This window comes from Hyperolius riggenbachi, chromosome 1 (assembly GCF_040937935.1).
Source record: "Hyperolius riggenbachi isolate aHypRig1 chromosome 1, aHypRig1.pri, whole genome shotgun sequence".
Classification (NCBI taxonomy): Eukaryota; Metazoa; Chordata; class Amphibia; order Anura; family Hyperoliidae; genus Hyperolius; species Hyperolius riggenbachi.
The window spans coordinates 92,707,882-92,721,558 of record NC_090646.1 but is presented as its reverse complement, the minus strand read 5'-3'; the positions used below and the strand labels follow the sequence as shown (position 1 = coordinate 92,721,558).

General features: G+C 42.0%; 1 protein-coding gene across 5 annotated transcripts in view; it reads left to right on the top strand.

Annotated features, from left to right (window-relative positions):
- The window catches only part of SORCS2 (sortilin related VPS10 domain containing receptor 2), a 1,283,452-nt gene that overhangs the window by 901,644 nt on the left and 368,131 nt on the right, over positions 1–13,677 (top strand). The gene's annotated exons all lie outside the window — the stretch shown is intronic.

The following is a 13,677-nucleotide window of genomic DNA, read 5'->3' as shown; positions in this document are numbered from 1 at the left end:
CAAGAATCTTGATAATTTGACGTAATAAATTCCCTAAGCTAACCCCAACCCCACTCCCCCATTGTGTAAAAAGAATCGCTGTAGATAATATAATCATATAAGAATCAGCTGTTACACTATTCAGATAGCAAATAAGAATCAATTAGAACTAAAGTTCTTTTTTCCAAATACCAAGTTCGGAGTCACCTGCGGGAAGGGTACAGCAATTTTCATTGCCTCTACCCCCGCCATAAAGATAATGCAAATATGTAGACACCACGATCCGTGCATGCAACGGACCCCACCATCTTCTCTACATTGAAAACAGTTGTGGCAAGAGATTAAATGCAGTGGCGTATCTAGGCAAGACAGCGCCCATGGCAAATACTAAAATTGCGCCCCAAAGCCCCCCCCCCCCCCCCACACACACACATACACCCCTACAATCAACAGCATCCTGTCTAACCTTTTTGGACAGGGTAACCCCTTCATGCATTCAGAACACACACGCACACACAATTACCAGAATGTAACAGTCACTATGAAATAAATGAGGCTATCCTTCTGATCCTCTGCCTCTAATACTTTAAGACAGGGAACATACTTGACTGTTTTTATACACGTTTTCTGCACAGAAAAACTGAAAACTTATGTTAATCAAGGGCTAGTTCACACTTAATGTGTTTTTCTTGCACAGAAAAAAACCTGACATTCTGCATGATAATTGTGCACATTTTGTCAGTTTTCTGTATCAATTACATTAGCTGTTGTGAAAAAAAGCACACGCTTTTCTGCATAGAAACACACTTGGTGTGCAGAAAATGTGCGCAGAAAAAGCCGAGTTGAAAACCGAAAAACAAGTGTGATCCCTGCCTAAGCCATAGACCCTAGTATGCAGAGCAAATGTCTATAACACATCTGACAAGATTAGCTGCATGCATGTTTCAGGTGTGTGATTTAGACCCTACTGACCAGAAAGATCAGCAGGATTTCCATGCAACTGGTATTGTTTAAAAGGAAATACATTTGGCAGCCACCACTCTCATATGAATGAAAGCAATGACATATTTGCAGTGATTATAACTAATAAAAGGCTGAAAACCTATTAAATATCAGTAGATAGATACTGAGCTAGAAATATAATGCATTTTAACAACTGAGGTATACTGTACAAGAGAGAGGTTGTTAAATCTGGCCACAGAGATGCCAGCAGGATAATGGTTAAAGTGCAGAGAGTGCCATAAATAAAAGTAAGTAAACAGCACACTGAGATAAGGCTGAGGAATGTGTGAATGACAGAGCTGAATGGATGCGAGAGCTTGTAACCTCCAGACCAGGAGCTTCTGCTGCTATCTCCGGGGACTGAGACATGATCTCTATTAGGGAGTGAGGGGAAACTTTGCAACTCACCTTTCAATAGCTTGTAATGTAGATATAAGACAAAGGCTGAGAAGGGCAGGCTGCTGGATGATTGTTATTCCCTTAGACTCAGGAATGCTGTCAGCAGCTCTGCGCCCCCCCTGATGATTGAAGAGGGAGGTCGCCCCGGGCACGTGTCATGTCTGCATCCCTCCAGATACGCGTCTGATTAAATGCATATAATCTTGGGGTGGAGATCCCAAAGTAAGGAACAGTAGGTAAAGTTAACTTTCAATGATCAACTGACACAAGTATCAACTAAGCTTTTTCTCCATATTATATCAGTAAGTGCTGACTAGTAGAGCTCTAAGGTGCAGTGGAGAAGTTAACCCTCCTCGTTGTCAGTGGCAGTATTGGTAGCATGTACTTTAAGGTGCTGTTCGTTTTCATCCAGCCACTGCATTGCCTCCTTTGGAGATTCAAAGAATAGGGATTCGTTGTCAGCGATAACTTTCAGCTTAGCAGGATACAACATAGCATATTGTAGATGAAGCTTTTGCATACGCTTCTTTACAACAATAAATTTGGCCCTTTGTTTCTGCACCTCGGCAGAAAAATCTGGATAGAAAGATATCTTGCTATCACCATACATGATGCTGCCTTTCTGTCGTGCTATTTTTAAGATGGCTTCACGATCTCTGTAATGCAGTAGTTTGGCCAGTATAGGCCTAGAGCAGCCCCTGGTTTGGGGGGACGTGATGGGACACGATGCGCCCTTTCAACAGCATAGAGATTTGAAAAAGAATCGCGCCCAAAAATCTCGATTAGCCAGTTCTCTATAAAAATAGTGGTATCAGCCTTTTCTGTTTTTTCAGGGAGTCCAACTATTCGGACATTATTCCTGCGCAGCCTGTTCTCAATATCATCATTTTTATCAGTATTTAAGATGGCATGTTTAATCACTCTTTTCAAGTCCCTCAAAGCAGGAGCCATTTCATCTTCAACTGCACTTACACGTGTTTCAAGCGCTGTTGTTCTATTTCATATATTAGACATGTCTTGCCTCAGCAAACCTATTTTTTCCTTTATTCCTCCCGTTTGCTGAGAGAGGGACTGAATAGCTTCATTGCAGGTTTTAACTGCCTCTAATATCTCCCTGAGAGAGGGTTCAGTATGCTCACCGTCATGTGCAGAGCTGCTAGATCCATTTTGCTCCGCAGTCACAGCAGGTACTACCGACTCCCTGTCAGTTTCCCACTCTGTCTCTGTGACGTTGTCCTCCTGAGCGCCTGTTGCCTCTCCCCAGTCAGCCTTTTGTTTTATCAGGGATGCCTCCTGGCCACCCTGGTCGCCTCTGTTGGCAGTGTGGGCAAACTTTTCCAGCTTGGCAGCTGCTTCCTTTGCCTTCCTCTCCTGTCTCTGCGCGCGTGTTAACAGAGCATCGGCGCCATCTTGTCTTCGCAGAGTTTCTGCTGCTTCCTTCTCCTCCTTGTCCTTCTTCCCCATCATCAGCACCACAACGTTCCACCGAATATCGGGGGATTCCTCCGGACTTCCCCTTCCCGAGGAGCTTAAAATGGGATCAAAACGAGGGGTCCGCTACCCTGCACAGGATCTATTTAAGCCGGATCAGAGTGGGAGCTGTGTGAGGCACGTCTTCTCACATTGCCGGCCGGCCACGCCCCCCCCGGTCTGTTTTTACAACAATATTTATCGTTAACAGTTTGACAACGATGTTTATCGTTATCAGATTACGTTATCCACCAGCGCAATTTCTTTAGCCAGCCAGGCCCTTTTTTCACGGCGCCCTTTTTTCATGCACGCGTTAAAACTGCTCTGGTCCTTAAGGGGAAAACAAGGTCTGGATGCGAAGTGGTTAGGTCTGAAGTAGTGATAACATGACTCCATTTCCCCATGCAGCTCTGGAGATTGATACAGTCCAAGGATAATGGGCACCATTTTTTCAACAGACTCAGGGAGGGAGAGCGCCCCCAACTGGCACAAAGGGAGAATGAGAGAGAGAGAAGAGGGATTTAATAGACCTGTATAGCAGTGCTAGAGCAATCCTCTTGTCATATCTCCAGCAATAAAAAAGCACTGTTGAACACTTATACTTTAACTGGCTGTCAGCAGTCATGAGACAGTGGGGAGTAAATCGGGCTTGTTTATATTCCGCCTACAGTTAAGATTTAATGCGGCATGAATTGTTCCTTAACCACATTGTGTGCAAGAGCAGATATAAAGAGCAGTTTAGGACAGAGGAATAGCATGGTCCAGAGGGAAGTATAATAACTGAGAATACAAAGTACTGATGAAAAGTAGGAAAATGTGGTGAGCTGTAGTCCTGCCAACTGCAGTGAGACATTCAGTATAACTTGGTGGTTAGTGAATTTGGTTGGCTTGTTTTGAGAAACTACATGTAGCAAGTTAAAGAAGAACAACCACATGTGTAGATGGATTTCGCATTGTGAAATAACTGCTGCAATTTATCCCTGATCTGTGTTAGACAAAGACAAGACAAATAACATTTATATTGCATTTTTCTCCTGGCAGACTAAAAGCGCCAGAGCTGCAGCCATTAGGATGCGCTCTATAGGTAGTAGCATTGTCAAGGGAGTCTTGCCCTAGGTCTCCTCACTGACTAGGTGCTAGGTTACTGAACGAGAAGAGCTGAGATTCAATCCCTGGTCTCCTGTGTCAGAGGCAGAGCCCTTAACCAGTACACTGTGTTACATTGTCAGAAATCTGAAAAAGCTTCTAAAAAAAGTCCTATTGCCTACAGGACAGCCACCAACAAATGACTGGGACTAAATCTGATTATGTTACTGGCCAAGGTTGCAGAATTCCAGTTGGATGGGTAAGGATAAGTTAAATGATCAGTTTGACTGAGGAACAGAGTAAGCCATGCCCACTAAAAGCTAAATGAAATGAGTCCAAGGTGGATTAGTTATTACAGATGCTACTGACAGCCAGTTTCTGAAAATGTATGGACACATTACTTCCAACTATGTAAGGAATCTGTCATTTTAAAATATAGTAATTACTGTTGTCTATTAATTGGTTGAATTTATTCAACACTTTGTGTAATTCTTGTTCAAGTAAATAATAAACTGTTACGTATGCAATGCACTATGGCCAGTAGGTTTGCTGAGTCTAGCTTAAAGCCAGTTCTTGACAGTATATCTAGGCCACTTAAAACTTCATCTTCCCTCCAGGAGAAAAGATAGATGTAATCTGCTGCTATTGCCTGCTGCACGCATTCACATAGCCACCGCTTTAGACACTGATCTGTGAATGGGAACAGGTGTTCCCAAAGCCGATCAATCACCGGTATTAGCGAGATGACAGTGGTCATTCTGAAAATTAAAGTTAAAACACACACACAACATTTCCTGTGTACTCTTCACAGCACAAATGAATAAAGTGTGGGGACATCTAGTGGTCAAAAAGTAAACTAACACCTACATACATTAAAATAAATAAAAAATCTCCCATTAGTCATTAACCCCTTAACCTCCCCCATAGTTACCAAAATAAAACACTTGTCACAGCATTTAAAAAAACAAAACATAAATAGTGACCTTAGGGACTCAACTTTTCTAACATGTATCTCATGAGGGTATATTACTGTTATTTTTCAAATAAGGGCTTATAATTAGTGATATAGTATAAAGAAACACAAAATAGAAAAAAAAAGGCTTTTTTTTAAGGATTTAATGTACTTTATCCTTCCTGTGTATTTTAGGAAAGTCATGAACACATCAGAGGCCACAGACAGCAAAGCTTAATTCTCCATCTGAAGCGTACCTTTAATAAAAAGCATTTTAAAGACAATAGTAATATTAATGGCAATAATGATGATGATCGCCATAGGGACTCAGTGACCCACCATATGACAGGTCAATGGCTCGATATAAAACTGCTGAGGTGAATCCATTTGATCCGAGCCAGTCTAGCTCCAGTGCGTTCTATTCTCTCCCATGCTGTGTTGTTTGAAGGATGGGATTAGGCTGTATCTGCCAGCAATATGCCATTCTTTCTGCTTTTAATTCGCCAGCATTATGCAGCTATTTTGTGCAGCCAGTTCAATTTTAGCAGGCTGGTATGATAAAGCCAACCTCTATTTTTAGCATTCCACAATCTGTCCAATTACAGGTGTTATTTGCCGGCATTAAATTGATTCATTGTGTTGGTGAAATCATAATTTAAAAAAAAAGCATCTATTTTTATTACACCGCAGAACATTTTCCTCATTTAAAAGCTTAACCAACAATCTATTCCTTTTCTAGCTCACTGTAAACATATGCCAGAGGGGAAACCACATTACCGTGTTGTATTTTCATCATCTTCTATGGGATCTGTTAACAAAAATATAAATACACATGTGTGTCTACCCCCGGCCATTTTCAGGACGCGACAAATTCATTTTTAAATTTCATTTTTAGTAAGTAATGAAATATTAAAAGGTCTGCTTTAGCTGAAATGAAGAAAATCCATAGGAGAAATCCAGTCTACCTACACAGGTCTTTTCTCTTTAAAGGGACACTGAGCGCTGAATAAAAATGAAATTTGTACTTACCTTGGACTTCCTTCAGCCCCCCCCCCCCCCCCCTCCATAGCCCGTGAGGTCCCCTGGCATCCTCTTCTCCCCTCTTCTGGATCTGCTGGCGGCTCCGGTAATCAGTGTCTCTCGGGTGAAGTTGCGCATGCGCACCTCTGCTGTGCGCCCGCCACATCATTACGCCGGTCACTGTAAGCCTCCTGTGCATGCATGTTCATTCTTTAGTGGACCATGCATGCGCAAGGGGAGAAGAGGATGCTGGAGGACCCTGCAGGCTTTGGGGGGTGGGGCTTCGAGGGGGCTGGAGGAAGCCACAGGTAAGTCCAAATTTTGTTTTTATTCAGCTCTCAGAGTCCCTTTAAAGGTGAGGAAACTTGTACAGTAAATTCACATTTCTTTTGTTTATAATTGATTTGTAAAGTGCCAACATATTCAGTGGTGACGTACAGAGTGATAAAACAAACATGGGATACATAATAATACAGACAATGATATACACAAAATGCAGAAGAGTCCCCGTTATCCAAAACTCAGCCAACTGAAAGTTGCAACCAGGGCCGGGCCGAGGCATAGGCTGGAGAGGCTCCAGCCTCAGGGCGCAGTGTAGGAGGGGGCGCAGAATTCGTTCAGCTGTCATTCCTAATTGTGTTTGAAGCAGAAAGAAATAAGAAAAGGGGTTACATGGGAGTGACTGCAAGCCAGATAGCTAGATATTAAGGTGTTGGGGAGGTTGTGGGCCCTGTGGCGCCTCTTAGTCTAATAGCAATCAGTGTGTGACGGCTGGGGAGGCAGGGATGGAGGGGCGCACTTTGCTGTCTCAGCCTTGGGTGCTGGAGGACCTTGTCCCGGCTTTGGTTGCAACTAACCGGCATGCCTGAGGGATAATGGGGGCTGGTTTTGGAGGTTTAGTGGTGATTACAATATTCACAGCGAGTGTCCAGCACTGTCTTCTAGTCTTCTGGTCTCTCCTAGCAGTTTTCCGGCATCTGTGCACAGCTCCCGGCATGTCACGTGACCCGACGCAGGTCAGGTGACATGCCGGACCCATGCACGGAGGACCTTGGAAAGCCACTGTGAACAACTGAAAGGAGAGAAGTTAGAAGATGGCACAAGACACTGAATACTTGGTGATTATTTTATTTAGCGAAGGGGGAAGTTTGTGCTTTTTTGGCCAGTTGCTCAAGCAACCAGCAAGTACATGTATCCGGCATCAGGCGATTCCCGGATTTTTTGGCCAATTGCTCAAGCAACCAGCAAGCACATGTATCAGGCATCAGGCGATTCCTGGCGGTCCCGGATACCGAGGACTCTGCTGTATAGGCACTGATACATAACACAGAATTGGTAGACATAGTAATTACAGTGACCAATGTAACATGATGGATAAAATGTATGACAAATTCCAAGACAAAAAAGGGTGAGAGAGCTCGCAATCTGTTTTCTGCTGCCCCCTCTCCCCCAGGATATCTGAGATCATCCTGGTCCTCTATTGTGTTTAAGGGCTGTTTTATATTACATGCGATTTTGCTGCATTTTCCAATCTCATGCAAATCACAAAATGCAACGACTTCAGCAAAATAATACTTGTGCCTGATCACAAAGGTCCTGCTTGCAGAGGCGGGACAAGGTCCTCCAGCACCCAAGGCTGAAACACCAAAATGCGCCCCTCCATCCCTGCCACCCAGCCGTCACACACTGATTGCTATTAGACTAAGAGGCGCCACAGGGCCCACAACCTCCCCAACACCTTAATATCTAGTTATCTGGCTTGCAGTCACTGCCATGTATCCCCTTTTCTTATTTCTTTCTGCTTCAAACACAATTAGGAATGACAGCTGAATGAATTGTGCGCCCCCTCCTACACTGCGCCCTGAGGCTGGAGCCTCTCCAGCCTATGCCTCGGCCCGGCCCTGCCTGCATGGTGTATATTTTCTGCATTTTCTCCTTGAGTTCCTAGCATCCAGTGAAAATCGCAAAAAATTATTGCCTTTACATCTTGCAATTTAAGGAAGCAGCAACAAAGTAGGCATGTCCAAAATGGGTGGAAATTGAAGGGTGTTGCCAAAATGCAGTGTGTTGGGTTTGCTGTTGAAAAAAAAAGTGTCCTTAGTTGATTACTATTAGATTTAAACTGTACCCAAGGTGAACCTTGGGTTAAAAAGCACACACTTAGGCCCCGTTTACACTTAATCAGTTGGTATGCGTTAGTGTGTGTTAGTACGCGTTTTTTTCCATAGCAGTGCATTGGGAAGAAGATTTCAGTTAAAACGCGTTAAGTGTGAAAGGTGCCATAGGAAAACATAGGCATTACTTTGAAAATCATTTTTCTTTCCGTTTTAACTGAGAGCAACTGATTAAGTGTAAAAGGGCCCTTACCTAAAAAGGAGGAAGCGTCTGTATATTATAGAGGCTTCCCAAACCGCCCTTCAAGTCCTACATTGCCAAGCACGCAACCCCCCCCCCCCCCCCCCCCCAAGAATTCTGACTAGGACCTTTCATAATGAAGATCGGGCCTTGCTCGTCTTCAGACATGTCTGCAGCAGTACTGTTCCTGTGCAAGTGGGGCTGTGCCTCTGCAGTAGGGAGGAGCCTCTCATGCAGGAGTGGCTACATGCTACGGCGCAAGTGTGGCCGTGCTTGTGCTGGGATGCAGCAGAGTCACCCTCCTGCCTGAAGAGGAGCACGATCTGGATGTCCTAGAGGGTCCTGTCCAGTAGCTGCAGCAACGAGAACGAAGACAAAGCGGGAAGCCTCTATTGCAGTGGTTCTCAACCCTTTTAGCACATGTACCCCTTTGTGGGTCATTCCTTAGCAAATGTACTTCCTACCGAAGAAAGCAGCGCGCGAAGCCTCCGCAAGGAAGTAGATTGAAAAAAGGACAAATTTAAAAAAAAAACTATTGACTTGCACTAGTAGTGACTAGTCACACTATAACAGCACACCACAGTAAATATCTATGGGCCTGCCCTAAGCAAGATAAAATGATTGAAAAATTACAAACAGTAAAAAAGTCTACCTAACCACTTCACAACACCCCTCCTTATCCTAATAGCTTTTATAAAAGCTTTTTTAATTACAATAGCAATTAACACAATAAATGTGAGAGCTTCCTCTCACAGGTCCAGCCACATGCAGCAACAATCTGCAAATGGCGCTGGACGGAAGAGCCTCTGCCATCCTCTTTTGCCTCCCCCTCCCCTTCCTTTCGGATGGCCTGCCCCTCTGGTCATGCTGCCCACACTGTACTCTCTGTGCACACTTTCAATGACTGGGCACTCATGAAGGAGAGCATTAGCACCTGTGATTGGCTGACAAAGCTGCCTATCACAGCTGTGTCTACTACTAGGTGTTATCTCTGCCTAAGCCCGCTTGCACCACCATCGCGGCCAATAGCAGCAGCCTATTAGCATAATGGCTAATCTTGATTGGGCAATGTTCCTGTCACTTTTATGCAAACAGGACCATTGCCCAATCCAGAACTGCCAGTATACTAATAGCGTGCTGCTATTGGCTGCGATGATGGTGCAAGCGGGCTTAGGCAGAGAGAATGCGTAATAGTAGACGCAAGCTGTCACATGACATGCAGCCTTGTCAGCCAATAAATTATTATAGCATAGTGCTCTGCAGCGACATCCACCATTTCGTCTGTGGCCCCTGGGGGACCCCCTGACAAGTGCTAATATACCCCCAGGGGTCCGCGAACCACAGGTCGAGAACCACTGCTCTACAGCACCCAGAGGCTTCCCTCTTCTTCGGAAATTGTGTTGTTTTGTACCTGTGGTTCACCGCGGGTGCATTTTAACTTTTCTTACTTTTTTTTTTTTATATAAATTTCTTGCTAGGTGTTGCTAGGGTACCACAGAGATGCGGTGAGAAAGTGGTGAGAGCATCTGACTCATAAGAGAAGCTTGGTGCATCAAGGTCATAATTTCATCTCGCCAACACTCTGTACTTTGTGTGTCCACGTATTATCCCTTTAGAAGGTGCACTCGCTCCTGATATATCTTGGCATTGCTGTATTTGCTGGCTGAGTCATATAACTTGACTTAGCTTGGCAGAATGTGTGAAATATTGGCCATTGTAAGGAATATACGTTACCATGCAGAAAGCTTTCCTTTTAATTAGTGAGTGAGCTCGGGTGACAAAAAAAACTGTTAAATTTAAAATACATGTGTACACATACATCTAAGATATACATTTGTCGAAGAGTAAATTTCAATATAAATGACGTATTTCCTTCATAGCTGTAACTTACAGTCTATCTCCTCTTGGATGATTCTCAAGTTTTCTTTCAAAAGCACTTACTGAACAGCAGTTGCTCAGCCCAGCTGTCAGAATAATATACAGAGGAACAGGAAAGTCTGATGATGGCTTCTATGGATGGTCGTAAACGCCAATTTCCGATTCTGCCAAAAACCTGATTTCAGAAAATGTCGATTACCAATACCGCAGCATACCAACGCTTATCCGATTCTGGTTTCTGACTTTCCGCAAAAAGTGTTGCATTTTATGGAATCTTTAATATTTTCTGGATGTCTGTAATAGATACTGATATCCCAAAAATATTACGGATTCCTTAACACTTTACAGTACAGTATACTTCCGAATACTCTTCCGAACCGGAGGTATTGGACCAATCAGAGAATGCCAAATTATTTCCTCAGAAATTGGATTACCTCTGTCATTTTAGGTCAATGACAAGACTCGGATACTGCCAAGTTTTTTTCAAGACTTGTGACTGGCTTAAAATTTGGTCCAATGCTACTGAGTGTTTCCAAATTCTGTGATTGGCCTAAAAACAGAAATTTTAGGCCTATCACAGGACTCAGAATTTGGAAATACTTGGTAGCATTGGACCAATCAGAGAATGCAGCGATTTACCACAGAAATAGGAATAACTTTAGGCCAATGTGTGTAAACTTCCTTAAAAGCGATGGTGCAAAGTGTCATGGCTGTTACTGTGAATGTCCATAATTTTATGTAATTCCATAATTGTATGTAATTGCCTGAGCATCTGCAAGTTTGTACATACTCGCAGTAGAAGTGCTGTATAAACGCCTGGACAACTCCAGTCTGCACCATTGTGGCAATCTGCTTTTTTTTTCCAACCCTAAAATTTTTGTAATTACTCTAAGGGTGGCCATACATGGTACATTTTTTCTTTTTTTTCAATTAGATAATTTAGTTCAATTATTCCGTTAGATTGAATATAAAGATTTTTCCAGCATGTCCGATCTGATTTTTCTCGAAAAAAAATGGATAATCGTTCGAATTTCTTGATTGAAAAAAAAATATTTTCAACTTTCATTCGATTCGATCATTTAGATCGAATAAATGGAATAATCGAACGTTTTTATTGTACCATGTATGGCCACCATTAGTTACATAAAAGAACATCTTAATGTATTCCCAAGTGAAGCAGAGTGTAGACACAGGCACAGGGAGATTATTGCCTTCGCCGGTAAGCCAGAGATAAGCAAGCTTCTACTGTTCTCTGCAGTGAAAATAAACTATTGTACACACAGGAAATATTTGGGAATGCATTCAAATGTTCTTTTATGTAACTCGAAAAATGAGAATATCGTGCAAAAGTTAATTTATGTCAGTAATTCTAAACCAGACTGAGAGACCATTTAAAGGCTTGGGAACCCTTTGCAGGTGTTTTGGATTAACTAGCTTGTTAGAGTCTGACACTTTGAACTTAGATCATGGAACTTTTTCACAATACTCTTATTTTCTGAGATTCCGATTTTGGGGTTTTCCTATGTAATAAGCCATAATCATCAAAATTATAACAAATAAAGCCTTGAAATATCTTGCTTTGCGTGTAATGAGTCTATTTAATTTATTAGTTTTACCTTTTAAGTTGAATTACTGACATACATGAATTTTTGCACCATATTCTATTTTTTCTAGTTTCACCTGTAAGAGTAGTTACTGAAATTTTAGTTTTGGGAGTATAATACCATTTTAAATCAATAATGCAAGTTTATTTCACTATTGACAAGGGCCCAATTTTCACCACTTAAGCCTATCTGGACGGATATATACATCCAATGTATTTGGGGTGAGTGCACCACCAAATTGTTACTAAATGAGGCACATGTGGTATCATTTTAGCAGCGACAAGTTGTATAATACATTTTGGTGTGTCTTAAAGCATGGACACACGTCACATAAAAAATGGGTAGGGACAAACTCAATCTAACATAAAAAAGTAATTTTCAAAATTATGATCAAACTTGGAAAGTCTTAGCAAAACTACAAGAGACATATGTGGTAACATTGTAACCCTGATAAGTATTAGAATGGAGTTTATAAAGTTTTAGGGTTGAGGCCCGTGTCTTGTGTATTCTTTTTAGACACAAACTGAATCAAAAGCAATTAAATTTATGCATATTCTGTACCAAAAAAAAAACCCTGTAAAATGAAAGCAAAGTGACAGAATATAAGATAAAAACATGTATTGTTGCCTTAGGAACTAAGCTTTTTAAATGTGTATACCCTGAGGGTTTATTACTGTTATTTTTGCAAATAAGGTCTCGTAATCATTGATGGTGTACAATGAGATATCAAAAAAATCAAAACAGAAAAAAGGCACCTTCATTTCCAGATACAATATTGTCCCTATACATTGTGCTAGGAACTTAACCATTTCTGCTGCCCGGACGTGATCCTCACGTCCAGGCGGCTGCTCTGCTGCGGTGCCGCGCTTTGGCACCCCCTTGCCCCTGTGCTGTCCCCCGGTAGCCCTGGGATCAGTGAACTGGATCACTGATCCGTGTCCCCAGCAGAAAAACCGAAGCGCTCTTACTAGAGGCTTCAGTCTTTCTGCAAAAAAAAGTGTCCCCGTGCTCCTTTTGCTTCCGGTGATCGAGAAGCACAAGGAGAAAAAAATAAACTCAAGGTGGCCATCTTGTGACCAAATAGTAAACTACATCTACATATTTTTTACATTACAATTTACACATATAATAACATTAAAAATTAACTGTTTATTTCCCACACCAAAATATTATTCAAATAAAATGTTTAATGGAAAAAAAATTACAATTAGAAAAAAAAAAGAAAACACAAATAGTTACCTAAGGGTCTGAACTTTTTAAATATGCATTTGAAGGGGGTATACTGATGGACGCAAAATGGAAAAAATGCACCTTTATTTCCAAATAAAATATTGGCGCCATACATTGTGATAGGGACAAATTTAAATGGTGTCATAACCGAGACAAACGGGCAAATAAAATACATAGGTTTTAATTATGGTAGCATGGATTATTTTAAAGATAGTGGACGAAAACTGAGAAGTAATGAATTTTAACTCTAAACACTTTAACTCTAAAGTCTCTGTCTTACTGAACTGCTAGCACAGTACAGTACTCTGCTGGAAGCATATAATGGAAAGTGACAGGAGAGTTTGCCCTCTGTATTCTGCTGGTTCCATTCCCAATTCCGTGTCCTCAGTGGCAGCTCTGTCTTCTTGGAGGAACATTTCATCATCGCTTTGTAGCAAAGCTTCATGATGAGAGTCAGTCCGGCGTATACAACTAGCTGGCAGTACATTCCACATCACTCAGGTTCTTTGTTTTTTATCCCACTACTAAAAAGCCGTCATTTTCATCAGTGCCTGGCAGAGAGCTAATTGAGAACGTATCAGAGTTCTGAGAGCTCCTATGAATGAACTGTTACCCGCTCTGCCATAATGATTTGCTCTGCCTTAAGAAAAGAAGTACGTTTTTTTCTAAACACTGAGAACAATAGTTGATGGGAGACTTTAA